At 38.5% G+C, this 24,149-nt stretch overlaps 1 protein-coding gene and 1 non-coding gene across 6 annotated transcripts in view; both read left to right on the forward strand.

Annotated features, from left to right (window-relative positions):
* LOC111551668 (RNA binding protein fox-1 homolog 1) overlaps positions 1-24,149 on the forward strand; it is a 1,700,664-nt gene that overhangs the window by 846,791 nt on the left and 829,724 nt on the right. The window lies entirely within an intron of this gene.
* Positions 17,540-17,646, forward strand: LOC111551770. Its single transcript, XR_002734457.1, has one exon. It is a non-coding gene; the product is annotated as a U6 spliceosomal RNA (small nuclear RNA).

Here is a 24,149-nt window from a genome sequence, read left to right on the forward strand (position 1 = left end):
CCCTTCCTTTCCTCCCCTTCTTCAATTGTGTATTGAGAACCAGATACTGTGCTAGCCACCAGAAACATCTGAATGATCAAGGCAGCCTCCATCTGCTTAGATCTTTTTAGTAGCTGTTTTATTGTTGAGTATGATGATGTGGGAGTTCTATTCCCAGTTCATATTATTTTGAAGCCACCTCTGAATTCTGAATAACTCTGATGATGAGTAGACTATGTCTCCTTGGGGCCCCTGTTTGAAGCTAGGATTTCGGTGAGCAATCCTGATCCCACTAAGGAGACAGCAGGATCACCTGAGCCACTGACCTTTAAACCCAGGATATAAATGTTATCATTGCCCTCTAGAAATATCAAATTGGGAAGAAAGGAAAATGCTTTCTTATGAATGTTCATCAAAGAGTGTTTCCCGTCAGGTGATATTCTGTCCCTTCAGGCCACGGTGGGATTCATTAAAGATGAGAGGACAGTGATGAACCACCTCTTGTGCAGGAATATTTATATATTCCTGGATTCTTCAAGATGTTACGAATTCCACTTAATAAGTAAAGTGGTTATCTCAATCACAAACTACCGTGAGGCAATCATGATGGTCCATTTGTCAAAAACCGCCACTCAAGCACTAAGGAGATATGTGTAACAGTTGGCATTTTAAGCATTGTGATTGTCAACCCACTGATTGACAGACCCCTTAATTGTCAATTTGGATAATAATAATTCTGCTGCAAAATGTTACAGAGAGACAGAGAAAGGGAAGGGAAAGAAAGAGAAGGAAAGAGGAAGGGAGGGAGATGGGAGGGAAGGCGAGGGAGACAGGGAGGACTGTGAGATAAATATTAGATATGTTTTGGAGTTTTTGAATAGATTATTGCAAATTGTGTTCAACCCCACATCATTGCTGGCTGGTTGTCTTTTTTTATTTGTTGTGAGGTGATTGCTTCAGAAACCCTGACACAATTCTCTGTAGAGTGATTTTTGTGTGGTCAAGAATTTTGTGACTTTAAAAAGACTTTCCAGTTCCTGCTGCTTTGGGACTTTGGCCCTCTCTATGCTGATACGTAAATCTTATTACACCATGTTGATAGCTGACCTGATCTCTAAATATATCGGGAACTTATTAGGAAGAATCCCAAAGAAATCAACACTTTTACTGAAGAACTATTTAAAAAGATGTATTGGTAGCATCTAAGTGATCACATTATTCTTAGTGAATCAGAGGCCTCCATCCTAAGAAGCATGGGAGAGGTCAAACACCATGTATGCCAACTGAAAGAGTTAAGCCATTTTTCTATTTACATGGTTTATTTCACAAGTGTCTGACTCATTGAGCATAACCAGCACAGTTAAATTACAAAATTACTATTTGGTCCTTTTTTTATTGACTACAATTCAAGGCTGCTTCAAGCCTCCCAAATTTAATCCCCGTAGCTCTTTGCCAAGAACATTACCTTTTATTTTCAGTGTTAAACTGTGTAAGATACCCCTAAGGCTACATGGAAACTTACTCTCTGTGATAGCAGCTAACGGAGTGTATCAATTGTTCATGATTTCCCATTCTCCTGTAAATTGGGAGAGGCAGGGAGAGCAGTGGAATGTGAATTTTGTTCTGTCAGCACTTTCTTGCCCCAGCTTTAGCCCAAGCAATGCCTGTTTTGGTAATTAATTATAGTGTGTTTGTAGCTCTTCATTCTCAGTTACCATTTAGCAACCTGTCAAATCCTGAGCTAATGAGCCTATCCCATAGAAGTCAATGCATTTGCTTTATTTTATTTTTTAGCATCAAGACAATACTGGTTTTTCTTAGGTCAGATGAAGTTGAGAGGGAGATTCTAAACCAGCGTATGGAAAAGGCAAGGTTTTTCTACTCACAAATGTTCATCCCAAGAATGGCCCTGCTTAAAGCTTTTCGTTGATGTTTGTCTAACTAGAAATTGGAGTATCCCAGTGACTAATGTGACGGTAATTTAATATTTGAAGGAAGAAATAGCTCACTCATAAGTGTCCTTGTCAAAGTGTTGTTAGTAAACAAAGGTGGAATGGTTTTGAGATTTCTCTCAAATGACGAAGCACACTTTGTTAGGGGATGTTTCAGAGATGTTCCCTCTCCGTGTTGAGAGACTAGATTAGGATATCTAGCTTAGCATTGTCAATGATTTTCATCTAAAATGCAGGAAAAAGCAGAGCAGGTTCGTGATACTTTCCTCTTCTCATTGCTTTTGTGTTCTTGTTCTTTCTTCTTTAATTGCAGACTTGCAGGAGTTCTGTAATCTCTTTATGGGAAGGACTTAGGCATAGCAGTTTGGTTTCAGGGCAGAGGGAGAGCATACTTCTTGAAGCTGCTTTCATATCAGGCTTGCTTGTTTTATTCAGAATCGTATGGTTACAGCTCAATTAAAATAGCAGAGTTTTCTGAGGGTGATTTCATTCGCTTTATGTGAGACTAAGACGATTTCATTGACTTTATATGAGACATATCACTAATCTCTACCAAAGAATAGAAACAATAATTTTATGGAATTACGTATCAGAATATGAGTGTTCAGCTCAGCCTCTTTATGGAACAATGTATACCAAAAACATATTTTTATTCTTAGTTGAAAGTCTTAGAGAACCCCAAAATTAGAGCAATGGCATTCGCCTCTGGTGGTTAGAAGTAAAATCTTCAATTCAGCACACACAACTCAGACTCATAGCTATTTCTGAAGCCCAGCCATAACTACAGTATCATGTAGTCAATAACGTCTGCATTTCTAAAGGAAGATACTTTTTCCCTGTCAATCAAAAGTAGGTAAAAACACATGTACACATTTCAGCTTAGCTGACCAGGTCACAGGGATGTGTACCTGTTTATGTATAATTGCCAGGAGTGAGGCTGGAAGGAGGAAATAAGTTACGTTCCCTTAATACCATCAGTGTTGTACTTTCCTTAAAAAAATGTATATATACAAATTAGTTCCTCAATCCAATAAGAACATGATTCTTACTCTTTATAAAAATGCCACGCCTTAAGTATTATTTGTTCCCATCTCATTCATTGATAGTATCTATTACATTTTTATAATAAAGAGTCAAAGATTCTATGCGAAATTCTCTGTTCTCCTCAAACAGATGGGGGACCATATTCTGATGCTTTTGCCCATATTTGGGGTTTAATATCGACTCTAATATCTAATATCATAATTTATTTTACTTGTTGGCTCTCTGTTTGTCAGAGAACTTGATGAGCAGAACAGTTGATCTCTCTTGTTCAGGTCGGCTGCCCTAATGCCCATGGACCTGCAAATTTCCCAAATGTGAGTGGCTTTTATGCTGCTTGTAGAAATCCGAGTTTAGATGAGCCACACTTTGTAGAAAATGCTTCAGAGGTCTTCCTGCAGCCTCTCTGTGTGGATAACCTCCATGGAACTGTATTTGGTAGACACTGAAAGTTGTAACCATTTAATTCAAAATTTTTAATTGACTATGGTATCAGCAAAATGAGAAATGTTTTTCACCCTTGATCTTTGACAATAGTAGACATGTTAATATGAAGTTATTGTTAAGGCTCCAAAAGGCACTGATACAAGTATTTTTTTCTGCCGTTCTTGTTTCTTTATAGATTCACACTTTTGAGTATTCAGAGCTTGCTTTTCCTTTGAGTTAGAGGAATGCATTGGAGAGAAGTGTTATTGATGAGGGCTGATTAAGCAAATTAATGAATTGAGACAGCTGAATAGTAAGTGAGAAGAATTTGAGGAGTGGAATTGGTTTTTGCTCATTGACTGTAAAGTGTAGAAGTTAAAACCACAAGGGTACCTGATGAAACAAGCTGTATTATCAAGGTAAGTGAAGAGAGAGCATTTGGAATTGTATACTATTTTTCCTCTTCCAGCGAATAGCTGTGTGCTAGCTGTTCACTGGTTTCCTGGCATATATTTTTCTTGTTTCATTTTCTGAGTCATCTGCAATAGTGGAAATGAATTCACTCAACAAATACATATTGAATGCCCATTATGTTCCAGACACAGTGTTAAGGCACTTAATGGTACTGGTAGAAATACATTATTTAATATGTCTGATGACTGCATGTTCTCAGTTCTAATGGAGTCAAGTGTTTTTGGCTGGGGGTGGTAATCTTTGGCAAGCATCTTGGAAAGCCTTTGTTATTTCAAACTCTTCAAATCTGCAAATCTTAAAAACTAGGCAACACTACATGTTGGTTAAGACGTGGGGGCAGCGGGCGCTGTACTGTGCTGCTGGTGGGAGTGTATATTGAAACACCTGCTTTGGTGCTCAGTTTTGTAACATCATGGGACATTCAAGATGCATGTACTTTTGAGATATTTCATCCCTAAATGCACACATGAAGGAGACACATAGAAGATTCCCTTTGGCATCCAAGCGAAACGTTAGGAAGACAACAGTCAACCAAATATTAATTGTCCACCAATAGGGAAATAGAAAATAAATTGTAGCAAAAGTCATGTCTGGTGTGCCATGTTAAAATGAGTAAACTAGATCTCTATGTGCCAATGTGGATAAATCTGAAAACTAGAATGGTGAACAACAACAAAAAGTAATTTGCAGGAGGAGACATACAATACGAATACATCATTTATGTGTGGTTTTGAGACACAGAAAAATATGTTCAAAAATATGTAAATGTGTTCAAAAATAGATATTCCAAAATATACATTTATATGTATTTATATATGAATGTGTCCAAAGATACGTATTCTCTTGGGGTATATGCATATATGGTAAAACAAGAGAGAGCTATGTGGGAATGATACACAGTAAGTTCAGCAGTATGCCCACCACTGTTAGGGAGTAGGGAAGGGGTTGTAATCAGCGAGAGTGACTGAGAAGGATTCCATTATGTTTGTTGTATTTTATGTTGCAGGCTGCGGGGTGGACATACGGCATTTGCTGCAGCATCTTTGATATTTTTTATATGTCTGATGTATTGCATAAGAAAAAAGACGGCATCTGAAAAGCTACAGCTATTGCTGTGTGTGTGTATACGCATGCTGAGTTTTTTGAGCATTAGACTCTAACCATAGTCTAATGATTTTCAGGTTTTGCAAAAGGTTTTTGTACAAAAACAAGGTCCATTTCGAGTGCAGTATCTTGGTAAGATTGTTAGGGCAGATGAGCAAAGGGATGCAGTACCCTCAAGCTACAAGGCAAAAGATGCACCAGTCAAGCAGTTCCCTAATGTCTTTGATCAATGTAAACTGCTAATTGCAAGTTCTGACTCTCTTTTCCAAAAGGAATGATTTTCTCCCCCACTCAATTACAAGAATAATTGCTTCAACTCTCAATGTTCCTTTAACTGGGCATATTCAATGTTAGCATCTTAGGCTCTCATTTCATATGAAACTACTAAGTTGTTCCAGTTAACAGCCCCTGTATTGGGTCTTTCTGTTGTAATATTACAGACTTGGCATGCACCCTTCTCTATTTTTCACTGTGTATAATGAGGTCAAATTCGTTTTGGAAGGCCTTGAGGTCTTCCAGATTTACAGCTATTTGAAAACCCTATTGATAATAAATATTTGGCCAAAGTGTTTCCATGTTTATACACTCCCCATCTTTCCTGGCCAGGGTCCCTTAGTTTCTTTTTTCTTTTTTTTTTTTTGTGTAGCCTGCATTTTCTCCCTGCCCAGAAATGTCATTAACATTAACAAGTGCTCTCTCTGGCACTGGCAGGGGGTCTGCAAACAGCACTGGTTTGGAATGTGCAATGGGAGTCTTGAATCAAACAAAAGCTGTGATACAGACTGGAGTGTGTAAGGCAAACTTGATAAGCACCAGTCAATACTGACAGGAAAAATCACAGCAAAACTGATGAGAACATGTCATTGGGCTATGAGGGAGACTTAGAAGCTTCAGCAATAATAACAGCAAAATAGTTTTTCATTTAACTTTTATATTATGAAGGGTTGGTGTGTGTGTGTCATGTTTAGGGACATAAAGTTAAATAAATCCTGATCCTTACTCTAGAGAGTTACTGAGCATAAGAACCCCGGAGTCCTGGGCCACCTCCAGAGATTTTAATTCTCTAGCTCTGGAGTGGACACTGTTTCCCTTGTGAACAAGCTCACAGGCGATGCTGATCCTGCTGGTTCCTGGAAGCACATTTTGAACAGCAGGGCCCCAGAGCAGGTTCAATGAAATGGAGGAAAGGAGTCAAATAAGTATCCTTTCATGCAGTACTATGGGGAGATGCAATGGGAGAGTTATTAGCAATACTACAGTTACCTAAGAAAAGGAGCAAACAGCTCTGCCTTGCCCGGGGGACCAGCAGAATGGAGGTGATATGTAACCAGCACCTTGAAGAGTGAAGAGATTTCCCGGAGGAAAAGAGAGTTCGTGTTACAGACAGAGGATGTGACATGAAGTACAGGACCCAACTGGAAAATGAAAGTGGTTTTGTATGAACACAGCTGGGGGTAGAACTGGAATCTTCCCAGATGCTCTTTAAGGATCGGCTGTGGCTCACACCTGTAATCCCGGCACTTTGTAAGGCCGAGGCTGGTGGATCACCTGAGGTCAGCAGTTCAAGACCAGACTGACCAACATGGCGAAACCTCATCTCTACTAAAACTACAAAAGTTAGCCAGGCATGGTGGCCGGCACCTGTAATGCCAGCTACTCAGGTGGCTGAGGCAGGAGAATCACTGGAACCCAGGAGGCAGAGGTTGCATTGAGCTGAGATCATGGCACTGCGCTCCAGCGTGGGTGACAGAGTGAGACTCAGTCTCAAAAAAAAAAAAAAAAAAAAAACAGGCCGCAGCAGCTGGTTTTTGAAGGAATTTGCAGACTCCTTCTAAGGTGTTTGGTCCATTATTCTATGGTGGAGACCAGTAGAAGAATTTTTATAGATTATTGGTGGGAGAGGGGATGAAGAGAAACTGTTAAGCAGGGGACCAAAAGTCTAGGTGAAAAAAGAGGAGGGCTTGCCTGAATTAGTTTTTGGAGTAGAGAAGGGCATCACACAAAACATTCCATCCTAAAGGCAAGACCCTCAAGGTTGGAAACGAAGTATCTTCTGGATGCAGATTGGAAAAAGTGATTAAGAGCAAATGGTCAAGATGAATGGGTAGAGATGAAATGTGGGTCACCAGGAGGGTGAGGACACACTCATCTTCAAGAATCTATGGCTAGAGAATCAAGACTCCTTACTAAAATTTAGAAAAGTCCCATAATGGAAAGAACTAAGCAGGTTTTGCCTTCTGCTACCTCTACATTCGTTATGTTGCCTGTACAAGTAGAACACACAGCAGGAACTGTGTTTTAGTACCAATTACAATTATTTTCTGGTTGTAAATGTAGGTTCAGTGAAATGGAGGAAAAGAGTCAAATAAATATTCTTTCATGCAGTGCTATGGGAAGATGCAATGGCAGAATTGTTAGCAATACTACAGTTACTGAGGGAGAGGAGCAAACAGCTCTGCCTTGCCCAGGGAACCAGCAGAATGGAGGTGACACTTAACCAGCACCTTGAAGAGTGAAGACATAAATGATAATGAGAAGATAAATGTAAATGACATTAAAGATGTGATCTGTTCCAGGATGCCATTTTTATCTTCTTTGTCAGAAGGAGAGAGAGAGAATGGCATCAAAATACCAAGGTTCTGGGTTTTTTTCCCCTTAAAAAAAAAAAAGAAACAAGAAATGACCCGAAGCACAAATTGGATGTTGGCACTTTTTTTTTTTTTTTTAATCTTTTTACCAAAACCAATTACAACCTTACGGAGGTAATGAGCCTTGTGTCTTAGGAGGATGTGCTATGAGAGGAGCCAAATCAGGTAACCACAAACAAATACCAAGTTCTTTACTGGTATTTTGAATATTTATTAAATAGTTCCCAATCCATTGCCATTTGTTTCCTTCACACTTTATGCTCCCTCCTCCTTCCTTCTCTTGCAAAATCCTCACAACTTGTTCTATCTTTCTCTTCCTCTTTTTTTTTTTGTTGAGATTATGCCTTGCAAAACCTCTAATTAACCTGCCTAGCAAAAGCTGAACCTTCTTCAGAGTACAGGGAAAGTAGAAAAAATAAAAGTGACAAGCAAGAAAGCGAAGGAGTCTCTTTAGCAAGAAGGAGGAGGGGTCATTTCAGGGAAATTATTTTAATAATTCTTGTCCCATCACATAAATAATTCATTTTTTTCTTCTATATCCCTGTATTACTAGACTTCATCCCAAAGCATAACTCTTGCACTTTTAGACACTTTCAAAAATAAGAAATTAGGGAACACACTTCATTCTTTTGTTATCCTATCCAGTTATTTCAAGACAAAACATTTGAAAAATAATAAATTCAGAGTGCAATAAAGGAAGGCTATTTGTTTTACTTTTGCAGGCACAGACATTTTGTGAAATCACCAACAATTCAGAAAAGAAATGACATCATCATGGCCAGAAAAGTAGAAATGACATAATCTCAAAATCACATTAAAAAAAAAAAAAAAACCTTAAAAATTTAGCTTTAGGTTTAAACCCCCGTATTCTGCCCTTACTTTTTTTTTTTTTTTTTTTTTAAATCATGGGCTAATATGTCAAAACAGGCAGGATCTGTCAAAGGCAGAATATTTGGGAATCAAGAATCTAATTCAAATGTTTCATTTTGTTCATGATGGAAAATTCCAAACTGGCTTTTAAAGCCTTTTAATAATGTATGGAATCCTGACGAAAAAGTTGCTTCCTACGTTATGTCGTTCTGTTCAACCTGTATTTTTAAGTGTCTTTTTCCTCTAATGTGGGTTTAAAAACAATGAGGAGAGACATGTACTACTTAGGTATTTTGTTAAGGCCAATTCCCTTTTTTTCTGATGTCGTGTGAATGGATATCCATCAAAATAAGAGGAACGTTTTTGGTTTTTCTTTTTGGTGATAAATCGAAAATGCAAGAGTCAAAAATGAACCCTGTTCCGCAATCCCAGTGCCAATGTTGGAGTGGGTTTTTCTTTTCTTTTTTTTTTTTCTTTCTTTTTGAGATGGAATTTTTCTCTTGTTGCCCATGCTGGAGTGCAGTGGCGCGATCTTGGCTCACTGCAACCTTCACTTCCTGGGTTCAAGCGATTCTCCAGCCTTAGCCTCCCATGTAGCTGGGATTACAGGTGCTCACTACCATGCCTGGGTCATTTTTGTATTTTTAGTACAGATGGGGTTTTGCCATGTTGGCCAGGCTGGTCTCGAACTCCTGACCTCAGGTGATCCACCCGCCTTGGCCTCCCAAAGTGCTGGGATTACAGACTGAGCCACCGCGCCCGACCTGGAGTATGTTTTTCCAACACTTATAATAATTACTTCAATAATATGTGTTCATTGTAGATAACATGAAACATGCAGAAAAACACAAAAATCGTTTCTGATTTTACCACTGTTTATGATTAGTGTGCACCATTTTGATATTTCCTTTCTAGCCCCACACACCAAGATATCTTCATATTTTTTAACACATGGTTAATTATTTGCTACTATGTTCCAGGAATTGTATGGGGTTGTAGAAATACAATTTGTATTAATTGTAGATAATATTTTGTGATCCATTATTTTTTAATTTAATAAGATACTATGCACTGATATTTCTTCTTCATGATGTGTGATAACATAGTGTTCCCTAATTCATTTAATTAATAAGTTCATTTTACCTTCTCGTTTTGCTTCTCATTTGCTATTTTATCACTTTTCACAAATGGATTTATTTATTGTATTTTTTTCCTGCTTTATTTGTAAGCAGAATTAGATAACAGTTGCACACTGAGAATTTTCAGGTACAATTCTCCCTTTTTTGCATGTAGGCTTATTTCTTCCTGACAAGTCTTTTGCCTTCTAAGTAACTTAGTGTTAAAACATTACATGAAAAAGCCAACCCATTTGGTTCTTGCCCAGTAATGTCTAAATCATGTAAGAAATGCATTGAGGAAACAATCAGGGGAAAAAAGAGGGAGTAATATTGGCTAGCACGACATCTTTGAATAAATCTGGAAAGAAAAGAATAAATCTGGGTTGAAATAGAAGCCAAAAGACAATATTTTTATGTAAAATAATTCCCCTGTACTTTTCCCAGCTCTTTTTCTATCTAATATGCATTTTTCTTTATATTATAAAACAGCTTTGCTCACCTTATCTCTGGTAGTTCTTTATTACTTCAATCTCTTCTCATTATTTTTTAATGTTCGGGAAATGTAAACTACTTTCCTACCACTTTTCATTTTTGTGGATAGGGTGGCTGATGGACTTTAAGTTTCAAGCTATGATGAAACAAGGAAATACATTACTTCTTACAGTGTAATAATGGAACTCTGTTGATGGATCTAATAAAGAAGAAAAAAAATCAAACCTTATCCATCATCTCCATGACTTCTAGTGTCTTTCCCATCTGCATCTTTGTGTTAAGCAAAAAATATATAATGCAAAAAGTGTGTTTCACAAAGGACTTTTTTTTAATGGTTAGGATTTTCTAAGGTTGTAACTTTTGCAAGTATAGTACTTGCCACACAAAGCATCAAGATAAGAAAACCAGCTCTGATGGGTCCTTAGCTACGTGACAATATCTAAAGGTTATCATCATACTGTTTTAAACATACAGAAAACCTTCTAGTTACAGTCTGTATTAGCTGTTCTTTAAGGAAAAAACTTCTATGTCTTGCTATTATGAGTTTGTATTTAAAGATTGCATTCTAACCAGCAAGAACACTTCCAGTGAAAATTTCCCATAAAGCAGTCAGGTTTAAGCTTGGAGATGTACGAAGTGCACATGCTTTGTGAGTTTTCATCTTGGTCTTGCAAAGAAAAGCATGAAGCTATATAAGTCTTTCTGTAGGGAAAAAAAATACTTTTTTTTCTTCTTTTTTTTTTTCTTTCTGATGAGCATGGATAGAGCTCCTTCTGGATCATTATTGGCTCTGATGATGGTTTTGTACAAGGAATAACCTCTCTTGGGGTAGTGATTGTCTTTAATGATCTTTATAATCCAGAATTTTTGTTCATCTGAGAAACTAATGAGGATTAAGAGAAGAAAGGGGGCCGGGCGTGGGGGCTCACTCATGCAATTCCAGCACTTTGGGAGGCCAAGATAGGCAGATCAGTTGAGGTCAGGAGTTGAAGACCAGCCTGGCCAACATGGCAAAACCTCATCTCTACTAAAAATGCAAGAATTAGCCAGGCGTGGTGGTACAGGCCTGTAGTCCCAGCTACTCAGGAGGCCGAGGCAGGAGGATCACTTGAACCCAGGAGGCAGAGGTTGCAATGAGCTGAGATTGTCCGGGTGACAGAGTACAGGATTCTGTCTCGAAAAGAAAAAAAAGACAGAAAGGGATCCAACACATATTTATCAATTAATGTGTCAATTACCCATGGCATCATTACCTTTAGATTTGCTCAGAACAAGTCCTGTTTATCCCTTGATCCTAGTATAATTATTAACATCCCCCTTTCTGCTGACAGGTGTCCTAGTTTCAACGATGTATTATACAGTCATTCCATAGCAGCCCTCTTAAACAAGAGAGTAATCAAATGTAGAAGGTCAAGCATCCTGAACAGACAAATTGGCAGTTGAATTCTGATTTCTCCATTTGCTTCTTCTGAGAAGCTAAAACTACTATATTTCAGTTAACTTATTTGAAAAATTGGTATAATAGTAATGTTTTTCCCATATGGGTGTTGAGAAAATTAATATTTGAAATTTTGATCAAAGTACTGATAAATAGTAAATATTCATTTTACATTAGCAAATAATTCCTATTTTTTTTCGTTAGTCTCTCAGTGCCATATGTTACAGCCTCCAGGTAATTTAATTTATAGAAATAGAAGTACTTCCTGGTCAGCAGCAGTGGACACGGGAAGTAGTTTATCATAAGATGGACACAGAAAGTAGTTGGATGGTAAAACAGAGTGGATTCATCTATGATAGATAAGTGTCTATAAAGGGACTATGGATCTAGGGACATTTCTGTAAGTCTTCTTGTGAGTTAGTGTTCAAACTGGTAAAATTGCCAGGGCAAGGTAGGAAAGTCAGATTCAAGCCAGTGCTTCACATTTACTGGTTTATGATGATTTCTTTTCCCTTTTTTTTTTTTTTTTTTTTTTTTTTGGGAGACAGAGTCTCACTCTGTCACCCAAGCTGGAGTACAGTAGTGCGATCTTGGCGTACTGCAAGCTCTGCTTCCCGGGTTCAAGTGATTCTCCTGCCTCAGTCTCCCGAATAGCTGGGATTACAGGCACACACCACCACGCCCAGCTAATTTTTGTATTTTTCCTAGAGATGGGGTTTCACCACGTTGGCCAGGCTAGTCAGAACTCCTGACCTCAGGTGATCCACCTGCCTCAGCCTCTGAAAGTGCTGAGATTATAGGCTATGAGCATGCTGCACCCAGCCAATATTTCTTAAAGATAGGTGATAGGATTACATCTTTTTGCTCCTTGAAAGATGGGCTTGGCCACGTGGCTTACTTTGACTAATGAAATATGCAGGGAGGTGATATGACTGTCTTCTGGGTGGATGCTAGACGTGACGTTTTGTGATTTACCACATTTTCTAGCCCTTGCCTTTAGAGATTTTTGGATACGTGAGTTGAGATAAACCGTCTTGTTAGCTCATGTCCCTGAGTGAGTACAAAAAGCAAAAGTTCCAGCCAACCTATATTAGGCACATGGCACAAATAAGAAATAAACTTTTATTGTTATAAGCCACTAACTTCAGGGGCTATTATAGCAGCATTGTGTAGCCCATACTGGCTGATGCATCTTGTCTCCTGCTTGCCTGTCATATCTTCTGCCGCTTTGCACTCTCATCTCTTCCTTCCCCCACTTGCCATTATCACCGACATTTGCTGACCACCTATATGTGCAAAGTGCTTGGTGTCAATATGTTCCTTATAAGAACCTTATCAAGTAAATACTTTTTATATCTTGCCACTGCCAGATGAAGAAATGAGCTCAGAGTGTCACTGTTCACAAATCTCACAGTCGTAGGCAGAGAAAGAGTCAAACGTGGGTCTTTCAAACTCCAGATTCTGTTATTAACTACTATGCTAGCTTGTCTTGTATTAGGAAGGAGTTCGCTTACTGTCTTTTGAGTTTTTACTTTAATGTAAATGCCCTGAGTTTTTCAACACATATAAAAGGGTTTTATGCATCCTTTTTGTTCATAAAAGGAGATTAACATTAATTTCTGTACAGAGTAGGATGAAATAGAGAAAGGGTGAACAGGAAAAATATAATTGAAATCTTATCAACGCTGATGTCTTAGAACTAGGATTTTTATCCTTCTCAAAATAAATTCTAGGACATACATTCATCCCATTTGCAAAGCCATGTGACTCTAGAGAACCGTGTTGACTGATTGGAAATGAGTAGGATTCTAAACAGCATTAGCTTGATGTGGAATTTCCAACTACTTAATTCTGGTTGGTTTTGAAGACACATGAGCTGACTGCTTCACGGGAATCAGGAATGAAGGGGAATCTGTTCAGAATGTATATGTCTCCCCACACTAAAAACAATTCAAAGCCATAAATTACTTACATCATCTCAGCACCTGGGGGACTACTCACTAATTCTAGGACCTATAAAATAAGGGATCAAAGGGAACATTTACTATGTTGATGCTGTGAGGATCTATGTATATCTTTCAGTTCTTTCTGGATGGTGATGATGATGATGATAATGATGCTTTTTGCATAAGGCTCTTGGACCACCTCGTTTTCCCAAGGTGCTAAGAAATGGGTTTAGGGTTTGGCCCGAAAACCTTATTTCACCTAGAATTTTGCGGGCAGAGCAAAGAGTTAGCAGCCTGGGGTGGGGCAGTGAAGGAGAGAGTGTTCCCTTTGGTCACTTGAAAAAATCAGTGCCTTTTTCCTTGTCAGCACTACTGAAATTTAGCACTGCTAGAAAACAGAAATCTGATATTCCAAGATGCTCCCATTGGATTTTCAGACATCTCCTTTGCATTTTGATTGTTTCAGCAAGTCGTACCTCACTTCTGATACCTATAAATATCTCAGGTTTAAGTTGACGCACGTCTGGCTAGCTTTACAACAAGGATTTAAGAGCTTCGCAGTATTATTTGCCATGAATAATTGCTAGTGGAACATATTGGATCACCTTGTATAACTTTTGCAGGTTGGTTTTAATTTCAGGTTTGACTGTTACATTGTAGCTTTGCAAAGCAATAACAAAAAAAATCATAATTTAGATGAGCAGAAACAAAACAAATGATGGGAATATTACCATAACCGTAATTTTACAGCACAGTTTAATTATTTGGTTCAGTAATGTTCAATAATTATTTCAACACCAAAATTCCTCCCCCCTCAGCCCCTCAACAAGCTAAACAACTGTTTCACTACTAGCAACTAATTTATAAGGCAGTTTCAGATTCTTATGACTTGTTGTCTCTCTGAGATTTACAGTCACCAATAAAAGGCCCTAACTTCGAGAGGCATGAATTAAAACTCATTTATAAAGAGAATAAAAATTCAGACTTTTTCCAGTTCTATCCAGAAGTGTCCATATTCCTGTGGACTTGGATGTAAGTGGATGAAGCCCAGTATCAGGTGAATAACAGGTGCTCATTAAATATTGGAAAGCAAATGAACTCACAGATGCATATAAAGTAGGCAGAGTCTTAGGAATGGACCAGTTGACTTATCTTTCTTCTTATATTCTTTAGAATGGAATTTGATGAAGGTATTTTTCTTTTCTTTTCTTTCTATTCTTTTCTTTTCTTTGAATAAACCAACTGAAGTTTAATTCCATGTGTCTGAAAATCTCTCACCCATTTTATTTATTTTTTTGAGATAGAGTCTTGCTCTGTCCCCCAGGCTGGAGTGCATTGGCATGATCTTGGCTCACTGTAACCTCCCCTTCGTGGGTTCAACTGATTCTCCTGCATCAACTTCCTGAATAGCTGGGATTACAGGCATGTGCCATCATGCCTGGCTAATTTTCGTATTTTTTAGTGGACATGGGGTTTCACTATGTTGGCCAGGCTGGTCTCAAACTCCTGAGGTCAAATGATCTGCTCACCTCGGTCTCCCAAAGTGCTGGGATCACAGGTGTGAGCCACCACGCCTAGCCTGAAAAATCACTCTTGACTCTTTCCTCACCTTTATCCCTCATGCCCAAAGATCAAGTCCAGTGAATTGTCCCCTCTTCATTATTGACTGAAACTTTTTGCTTCTCTCCATTCTCCCTCTATTCTTCTGACCAAAGCCACTCTTCCCTCTTGCCTGGAGTGCTGTCAACACTTCTAAACTGGCGTTTCTTCCTTCACTCTTGTCTCCATTAATCCATTCTGCATATACCACTAAGAGTGATTTTCTGTTATATGATGACCATCATTCTTGCTGAAATTTCTACTATACCTCCCACTGATTTTAGGATCAAGTCTGGAAATTCTGTCAGTAGCCCTCAAGGTGCAGTTGCTGCTTAGCGTGTCATGTCCTTAATCCACATCTGATGGCACTTTTTCACAATCCGTGGTCTTTCAGAGAGAGAGAGAGAGAGTCTGTGTCCGTGGGTGTAGAGCATGGGGATGTCTGAAACACTTTGTCTAATCAATCCCATTGTTCATTATGATTATGTGTAGAAATCATTTCTGGAAAGCCTCTCAGTTACATACCCTTGATTGTCTTTTCGTAGCATCGTTGTAATGGTAGCTGTTATGTGTTAATATGATACCCTCCCTTTTTCACCAAATGGAAAACTGTGAGAGCGGTACTATATATGTCTTAGTCACCAACTTATGCTCAGCACCTAGCATGGAGACCAGCACATAGTAGAGACTTAATAACTACCGTGTAAATGAATACAACACATCTAGCCAGTTGGATAACTTGGGGTAGTTTTGCTTCTCTGCAGTCTATCTCCCGCTCTTCCTTTCTCTCTCCTCTCTGTTTCTCTGTCTTTTTCTCATAGTAATAATAGCTTTACTATGACCATAGCTCTTTTTTCTTTTTTTTTAACCTATCACCTTTTAACACTTCATGAACTGTTTCTAAAAACTCAACTTAGGAAACAGCTGAATTAGCCCCTTTCTTTAGGTTTCAGGCTTCCCTGAATTCCCTTGAATTCTCTTATTTGAAAGTCTGATTCCTGTTTATATTGGAAACATTCTTTAAAAACAGAAAAAAACATTTGGAAGGGCAACAAAACACCCAGTTAATGTGTCACTGCTTTGAATATTCCTGCAATGGTAACAGTTAAAGTAGAATCACTGCACCCTGTGCTAGCAAAATTACAATCCAGGGTGAGCTATATTTACAGTTGTGTCTCAAAACCTGCCTTTTTTGTCCTTTAGGACTTAAAAGTGCAAAAAATAATAATAATAATAACTGAGAATAGAGTTGAATTGATTGCTTCAAACAAAATGGTTAAATTCCGTTTGGGTCTTTAAAAGAGTTAACAGAATATGACAGTTCAAAAACTCTATGTTCCATAAAAGTCGCGCTATTAGGAAGAAAGCCATACTTCTCAGTAACCTCCCTGACACTTGCTCTGTTTGAGTTCCCCGGCCGCAGCTGGTCTTGAGTATAATGCTATTGATTCTGAGAGATTTTATAAAGATAATTAGATACACTGGAGTGTATTCTATATTCTCAGCATTTCTGAGGCTATGCAAAGCCACCCAAAGTTTTGAAATATATACCTGGTATTTCTTACTTAAGAAACTTTTAGTTTCTATGCATTGGAAAAAAAAAAATAATAATCTATAGCAAACCTTCCTCCTGAAGTGTGAAGAAGGAATAAACTAGGAGTAGAGATTTTTGCCTCTTTTTTCATTTATGTAAGTAAACGTATGAAATGGATGTTTAATTTATGCGTTAGTTATCTTGGTCCCAAAGCATAACTCTTGTAACACCTTGAGCTTCCTTATGTTGGAGGGGGAAAAAGAGTGTAAAATCATTAGAGACATGATTATGCTTTAATTTAGGTCTTTTAGTTATGTAAGCAGAATGCAATTAAACAAGAAGTGCTCACTATGACTACATATTTCAAATAGGCTTTCAATTTTTCAGTTTTATGTGTATCTTCTGCAATTGCATGAAGCTTCCTCAAGGCTATGACAGTGAATTATAGCTGTGTTCTTGTAATTATTTTCAGCTTGAAAAAAAAAAAAAAAAACTTTTCTGCGTAAACTATTGAGTTAAACACATTACACATCTACTATTTTTTTTTTTTTTTTTTTTTGAGACGGAGTCTGCAAAGTGCTGGGATTACAGGCTTGAGCCACCGCGCCCGGCCCACATCTACTTTTTATTGGGATTCTGTGAGATTTTACACCAGCCGTGAGATTCTCTCCATTCATAGGTTTAGGTGGAAAATGTGAGAATTTATGGCATCATCATCGTCACTGTCACTATCATGCTCTCATTGTCGTCATCACCATGAAAATCAGATGCACGAGTGTTTTCTTGCTTAATTATTGCAGCAACTCTGTGAGCTTTGTTGTTGCCATTTTCCAGATGAGGAAACCGAGGCTTTGAAACATTAAGGGACTTGCATAAAGTCAGACAGCTAGGAAGCATAGTATCTGAAATAGGAAACCATTGCTCACTTCGGGGGCACATCCACTAAAGTTGGAATGATACAGAGAAGATTAGCATGACCCCTGTGCAACAATGACATGGGAATTTGTGAAGCATTTCATATTTTTACTAAAAGTAGAAATACCAATTGATCTTGTACCTACCAAGAGGAAAAGAAGTCATTATATGAAAAAGACACTTGCACACGAGTGTTTATAGCAGCACAATTCACAATTTCAAAAGCATGGAACCAGCCCAAATGTCCATCAGTGAACAAGTGGATAAAGAAAATATGGTGTGTGTATAGACACACACTACACACACACACACACACACACACACACACACACACACACACACACCCTACTGAGCCATAAAAAGGGATTAAATAGGTCAGGCACAGTGGCTCACACCTGTAATCCCAGCACTTTGGGAGGCTGAGGCGGGTGAATCGCCTGAGGTCAGGATTTTTGAGACCAGCCTGGCCAACATGATGAAAGTGCATCTCCACTACAAATACAAAAATAGCCAGGCATGGTGGCAGGTGCCTGTAGTCCAGCTACTCAGGAGGCCGAGGCAGGAGAATTGCTTGAACCCAGGAGGTGGAGGTTGCAGTGAGCCATGATCAGGCCACTGCACTCCAACCTGGGTGACAGAGCAAGACTCCACCAAGAATGGCGTTCGCAACAACCTGGATGGAGTGGAAGGCCGTTATTCTAAGTGAAGTAACTCAGGAATGGAAAACCAAGCATCTCACAGCTTAGCTGATTTTCCATTCCTGAGTTACTTGACATTGTATTAATATACTAACATATCCTCACTTAAAAGTGGGAGCTAAGCTATGAGGACACAAAAGTATAAGAATGACATAATGGAGTCTGGGGATTTGAGGGGAAGAGTGGGAGGTGGGGGATAAAAGACTACATACTGCTTGAGTGATGGGGGCACGGAAATGTCAGAAATCACACCTAATGAACTTAGCCATGTAAAGAACAGTACCTATTTCCCCCAAAGTACTGAAATAATAATAAAAGAAAAACATTGTTAAGAAATAAAAGAAACCGAGAAGCCTGGCTTCATAGCCCATGCCACTCATCTTAAAACGATTCCCAGTTGGGCAGAAAACAGGGAGAAGCTGTGAGTGGGAACAAGTGTGGTCAAGGAAAGGAAGAAAAATATAAAGACTCAAAATGTGGGTTGTAATCTTATCTGTTGACTGTGTTACCCTAAGTTGCTTATACCATTTAATCGTATAACACCTACAATGCTTATGCGCATAATCATCTTTGCAGTTATTATAGTGCTACTGTTGATGATGATATTATTGTAATTCAGGAAATCTCAGTATCTCTGAACACTTTTAGGTTGTCTGAACAATACAACTCATGATGGTGGGGGTGAGTTCTTTAGAGAAATATTTGTGCTTTACTCTGTCTTTGTTACACAGCTTTGACCTCTCCTGTCCGATGTGACCCACGTCTCTCTAGTTGGTGATGGTTCTTGAGGGTTCAGTTGTAATGTGTGGCTTCTTTCCGTGACTCAAACAAAATTGGCTGCGAGTCTTTGAATTTTTTGACTCATCATTAACTGCAGTATACATCAATTCAGTGCTCCGGCAAAGACTACAAATTATGTTTATGTCTGAAGCAAGGCCATGGTTAAGGAAAATAGTAGATGTGTTAAGGCTTTGTTTATTTCAGCAGAGAAGTTTAGAGTTGAGCCACATCTGGATAAAAATAATTTTAACATAGGAGAAGTTATATTTTCCTGATACTGTAAGCTCCCCTTCTCTGGTAGCCTAAGTGAGGCAACACCACAGCTGGGCATGGTGGCCCATGCTTGTAACAGCAGCACTTTGGGAAGCCATGGCAGCAGGATCATTTGAGGCCAGGAGTTCAAGACCAGCCTGAGGAACATGGTGCAACTCCATCTCTAGAAAAAAAATAAAAAATAATTAGCCGGTCATGGTAGCGCATGGCTGGAGTCCAGGCTACTTAAAGGGCTGAGGTGGGAGGATCACTTGAGCCCGGGAGGTGGAGGTTGCAGTGAGCTGTGATCATGTCACTGCACTTCAGCCTGGGCAACAGAGTGGACCCTGCCCCCCAAAATAATAAGTAAACAACAACAACAAAAAAGCAGGCATAGTAACAGACATCTATAGTTCTAGCATCTCAGGGGGCTGAGGCAGGAGGATCACTTGATCCAGAAGGAAGCCAGGAGATTGAGGCTGTAGTGAGCCGTGATTGCGCCATTACACTCCAGCCTGGGCAACAGAGGGAGAAAGAACCACTATCAAAAAAAAAAAAACAAAAAAAAAAAAAACAAAAAAAACAAACAAACAAAAAAAAAAAACAAAGCAAAACAAAACAAAAAGAATGAACAACAAAATCCATCTTGGATTCCTTACATCCAGTCTTTCTGTTCTTGGGAATTGTTCTAGAATCATCCAACTGCTTCCTGGTCACCATATTCAGTGGACAATGAATGACTTGTGGACTATTCCACCATCAAAGAAAAATAATATTGATACCATCCAACCCCTGAAATGAGCCTGTATTCTAGGCAAAGTTAATTAGCTGAAACAAAGTCCCTCTTCAAAAATGAAGTGATATCAAAAATCACCACCTTGGTTTTTGTCACTATTTTGTCTTCATCACATAGCACAGTACCTAGCACATAGTAGGCACTTAATAAATACTTGTTTGCAAAAAATTAAGTCACTTCTATAAAAATTAATAGACTGAGAAGTCTTGGACTTTATGATGCACCATACTAGAATAAAAGACTTGCATTTATTTATTTTTTTTTCTCGGAGTACATTTCACAGCTAGGGTTCTATTTCTTAATCTTGACTAGAACCAAGGAACTTGTTATCTGCCATCTGATCAAGAAAGAACCCATACTCCCTGCATGGTAATTGGTGCGCTTTTTCTTATTTATATTTGCATTACAAGAAAACATGAAATAACTATCTCCTAAAACTGACCGAAAGATGGATTTCAGATGTGAGCTATGGCATTGGGATTGGCATTCATTATAGTGTAGATGCAAAAGTGCTTTTAGCCCACCAAGTACTGGATACACTATTCTAACCTTTTTTCAAGTTTCTGAAATATTTATGGAAGAATAATTTATAGAATAATGAATATAGTTTCCCAGTGGAGCAACAAATGCACACTATATTTCTGCTATTGTTTCTTATTAAATATTCATATGTATATTTTGTGTGTGCTTCATAACTGGCCATTTACTGGTGCTTAACAAGCATAGACAGTCCTGCTGAAGAAAAATAACACCAAACAACAGTAAAAAAAAAAAAAAAAAAAAAAAAAAAAAGCAGATGAATGAAAAAAAGAGATCTTATTTCTGCTGCGGTTACATTTAAAAAGTGCATTTAACATTTTTAATATAGTCCGTATTTCAAAAATCCCACATGTTGACATGTCCTAGAGAAAGATGGATGGGTTGACTTGGAGGTATGCCTCTATCTAGTTTTATGTGTGCATCTGGCAGAGCTAATCTTTGCTTCCCTTTAGCAGAACACAAAAATGTAATTCTCTAATAACTGACATAACTACATCATCTTCCAATATGGACTGCATTATTAAATCACAAAGACAGACAAAATCAGAGTAGTGGGGAAGCTTGACTTCTACTTGATATCAGACCATAAAATGCCTACTTAACTGCGACCACACGGAAAAGGAGCATTGACTCTCAGGGCTTGGAATTTGGAATAGCTTCTGAATTCACAGCCACAGAGTCTAATGTGTGTGCAACAATATCCGTGTTTTGCAGTTTTGCATACTGTTTTAGAGTTCGCAGTGCGTTTTTATGGACAAGCCCACACTGATATAGTCAGAGCCAGCAGTGAAACAATAGAGGCTCAGAGAAGTTTCCAGTATGGTAAGAATTATTTCTATAGGACTTTTAAATTGTATAAATTGCTTTAACACACAGAGTTACATTTTGCTTGTGTAACTAGGAGAATAATTCATCTAACAGTCTTCTTCCTATACCCAAAATACCCATTCAAAGTGAATAGGGAAGGGATTGCCTCCAGACGAAGAACTTAGGTTTTTGCAAATGATAGTTACAAAATGTACACAGAGTTTTGGATTAGCAAAAAGTAGGGGATAAGTGCTTCAGAGAGCCGAGTCATTCCGCTGAAGCACATAGGAGGAATTTGAGGAAGTTGTGGCTTCTAAGAGGGATGGAGCTGAAAGACACATGAGGGTAGGAGAGAGAGGAGAGAGACTGGGTGAGATATATGGTGGCCTGTATGCAAGGACCTCTAAGAGAAGTGATAGCTAATACTTGTGTTGCTATAATGTGAATCCTTCAACTTCCCCAAGCAATATATTGTATGGTCACCATGCAGGCTCATCACCAAGGATTCTGTCTCTTCCCTGCTGGGCACTGCTTGAACTTCTTGTGATTTGAGTGGGGCCATGAGACTAGTTCTGGCTGATGAACTATAAATGAAAGTGACAGATGCTGGAACATTTTATTGCTGATGCGAGAGTTTCTAGAAATTTCTCATCCCTCTGACATGGTGGCTAGAGATATTTGAGATGATGGCTTTTCCTTCATCCTAGATTGCTGAGAGTCTTTGAGAAGCAACACCACCCTGTCTCATTCCACCAAATTCATGATAGACATGTGATACGAGCCACAAATAAACTGTTGTTGTTCCTGAACCTTTTAGGTTTGGAGTCATTTGTTGCCACAGCATGACCTGGTGTATCCTGACTGACACATGCAATGTCCTCATGTGAACATTTTGTTTGTGTGTTTGTTGTCAAGGAAAGTCACTGTGCTTCATGTTAGTGTCAGTTTAATTCAAAGGTAACTCAACAGCAAGAAACAGAGAAAGTAACAGAAACTCAACAAGGGCAAGAAATGGAAACCTGATATATCCCACGAGAGTGTAAGGACCCTGACAGTCTGCACAAATTTTATAAAGTGCCTTGAGCTTTTCACAAACTGTAGAAGAGGTTTCTAGAAAAACCTATTTGAAGTTTTAAGGATCAGAGAGAAATTAACAGCTGTCTTTGATAGTTCTCCCAGTACCATCTTCAAGTTAAAGAGAAGGCTAGAATTTTTTTTCCTGTGTTACAGGAGGAAATTAAAACTCAGATAAATAAATACATACAAATGCTAATAAGCAAAGCCCAGATTACTAAACCATTTGATCACAACTGTAGTAGTGTTTCAGTCCACTCTTTTAAGACGTTTTCAGAAAGCCCATGAACTAATAGCTTGAATATATTACAGTTTGACCTTCATTTCAGCAGGACAAATCATTGACAAAATGGCTGCAAGAATACCAACCCTTTTAATAAGTTTTCCAGCAATATGATATTTTTGTTATTATTCAATGAATTGATTTTTGTGGAATTGGCTTTCAGTGAATTTATCAGTTTGTTTTCTGAAGGGCAGTTCAACACTATATGCTGTAAATTTTATTTGCTATAATTAACTTCAGACAGTCTGTCCCCTGTCTTTCCTAACCTCATCTCTCTCTCTGCCCTGTTTATATTTATTGGATGCTCTGGTGTATAATTATTAGAAGTTTCACTTTACTTTTAAAACTGTTTTTTCATCTTTGTGTGTATCATTAACCGATGACCCCATCATGACCTTAATTGCAATTTACATACTTCCTTGCTACAAAGATACAGAGAGGTTAATTAGATTATTCACTATACGGGTAGATTCACCATAAGTTTCCATTGCCATTTTTAAAGCTAGTATCATCCACTAAACATCAGTATGTCAGGAGATGTTTTGGGAGCTTCAAGTAAGGTCCAGTTGTGTTATTCTAGTTAACTATGTTGTACATGTCTGTTTAATCATAATATTCTTTCCTGTGGAAGTAAATTCTACCTCTGAATCCTACTTAACAGTGTTCCTGGCCGTTACTAACCCTTCCTCTGATTTGACTTTGGAATGGAAGCATTTCTACCCTCCCTGTTCCGTTTATGGTGCTACATTTATAAAGAGGTTTGAGACATGTTGAATTATCTTGTAAATGTGCAATCTTGCCTCACAGTTAAATGTGATAATTTCTTTTAAAATATTATTTAAATGTTCATTGCATCATTTCTTTTATCTGTTCAGTGACCTTTCTACTTCTTTACTTGTTAATCTTCCAAAATAGTCTTAATCTTTCATGCTTGAAGTGCCTCTGTTGCCTCCATCTATGCAACTAAATTTTCCTCCAGATTCAACTCCTTTCTCCTCCAGGATCTTCCTTGTAGTCCCCTGACCTTTCAAGTTATTTCTTGTCAGTGGCTGGTGTTAGATGCGCAGCTATCTAATCATGGGATATTTTACCAAAATCTGCGTACTCTTTTAGGGCATAAAAGAGAGCAAAATTTCCCACCTGGGGCAGCAATATGACAAGGAGGGTGAGAGCAGAGTTAACGCTGGGAAACAAATGAGACCTAAGGTTGGATGGGTAGATGAGGCAGGCAGAGAGACAGCCTCTGTTGTTCCTGACCACTGCCTTGGTTTTTAGTAATATCCTTGCCACTCCCATCACTGAACCCACTGCCGTGCTGCAAGAATGAACATGTGACCCAGGTCCAGCCAATCAGGGTTTGCTCTTCTCCCGTGTTGGTCATTG

Source organism: Piliocolobus tephrosceles, chromosome 17 (assembly GCF_002776525.5).
Source record: "Piliocolobus tephrosceles isolate RC106 chromosome 17, ASM277652v3, whole genome shotgun sequence".
NCBI lineage: Eukaryota > Metazoa > Chordata > Mammalia > Primates > Cercopithecidae > Piliocolobus > Piliocolobus tephrosceles.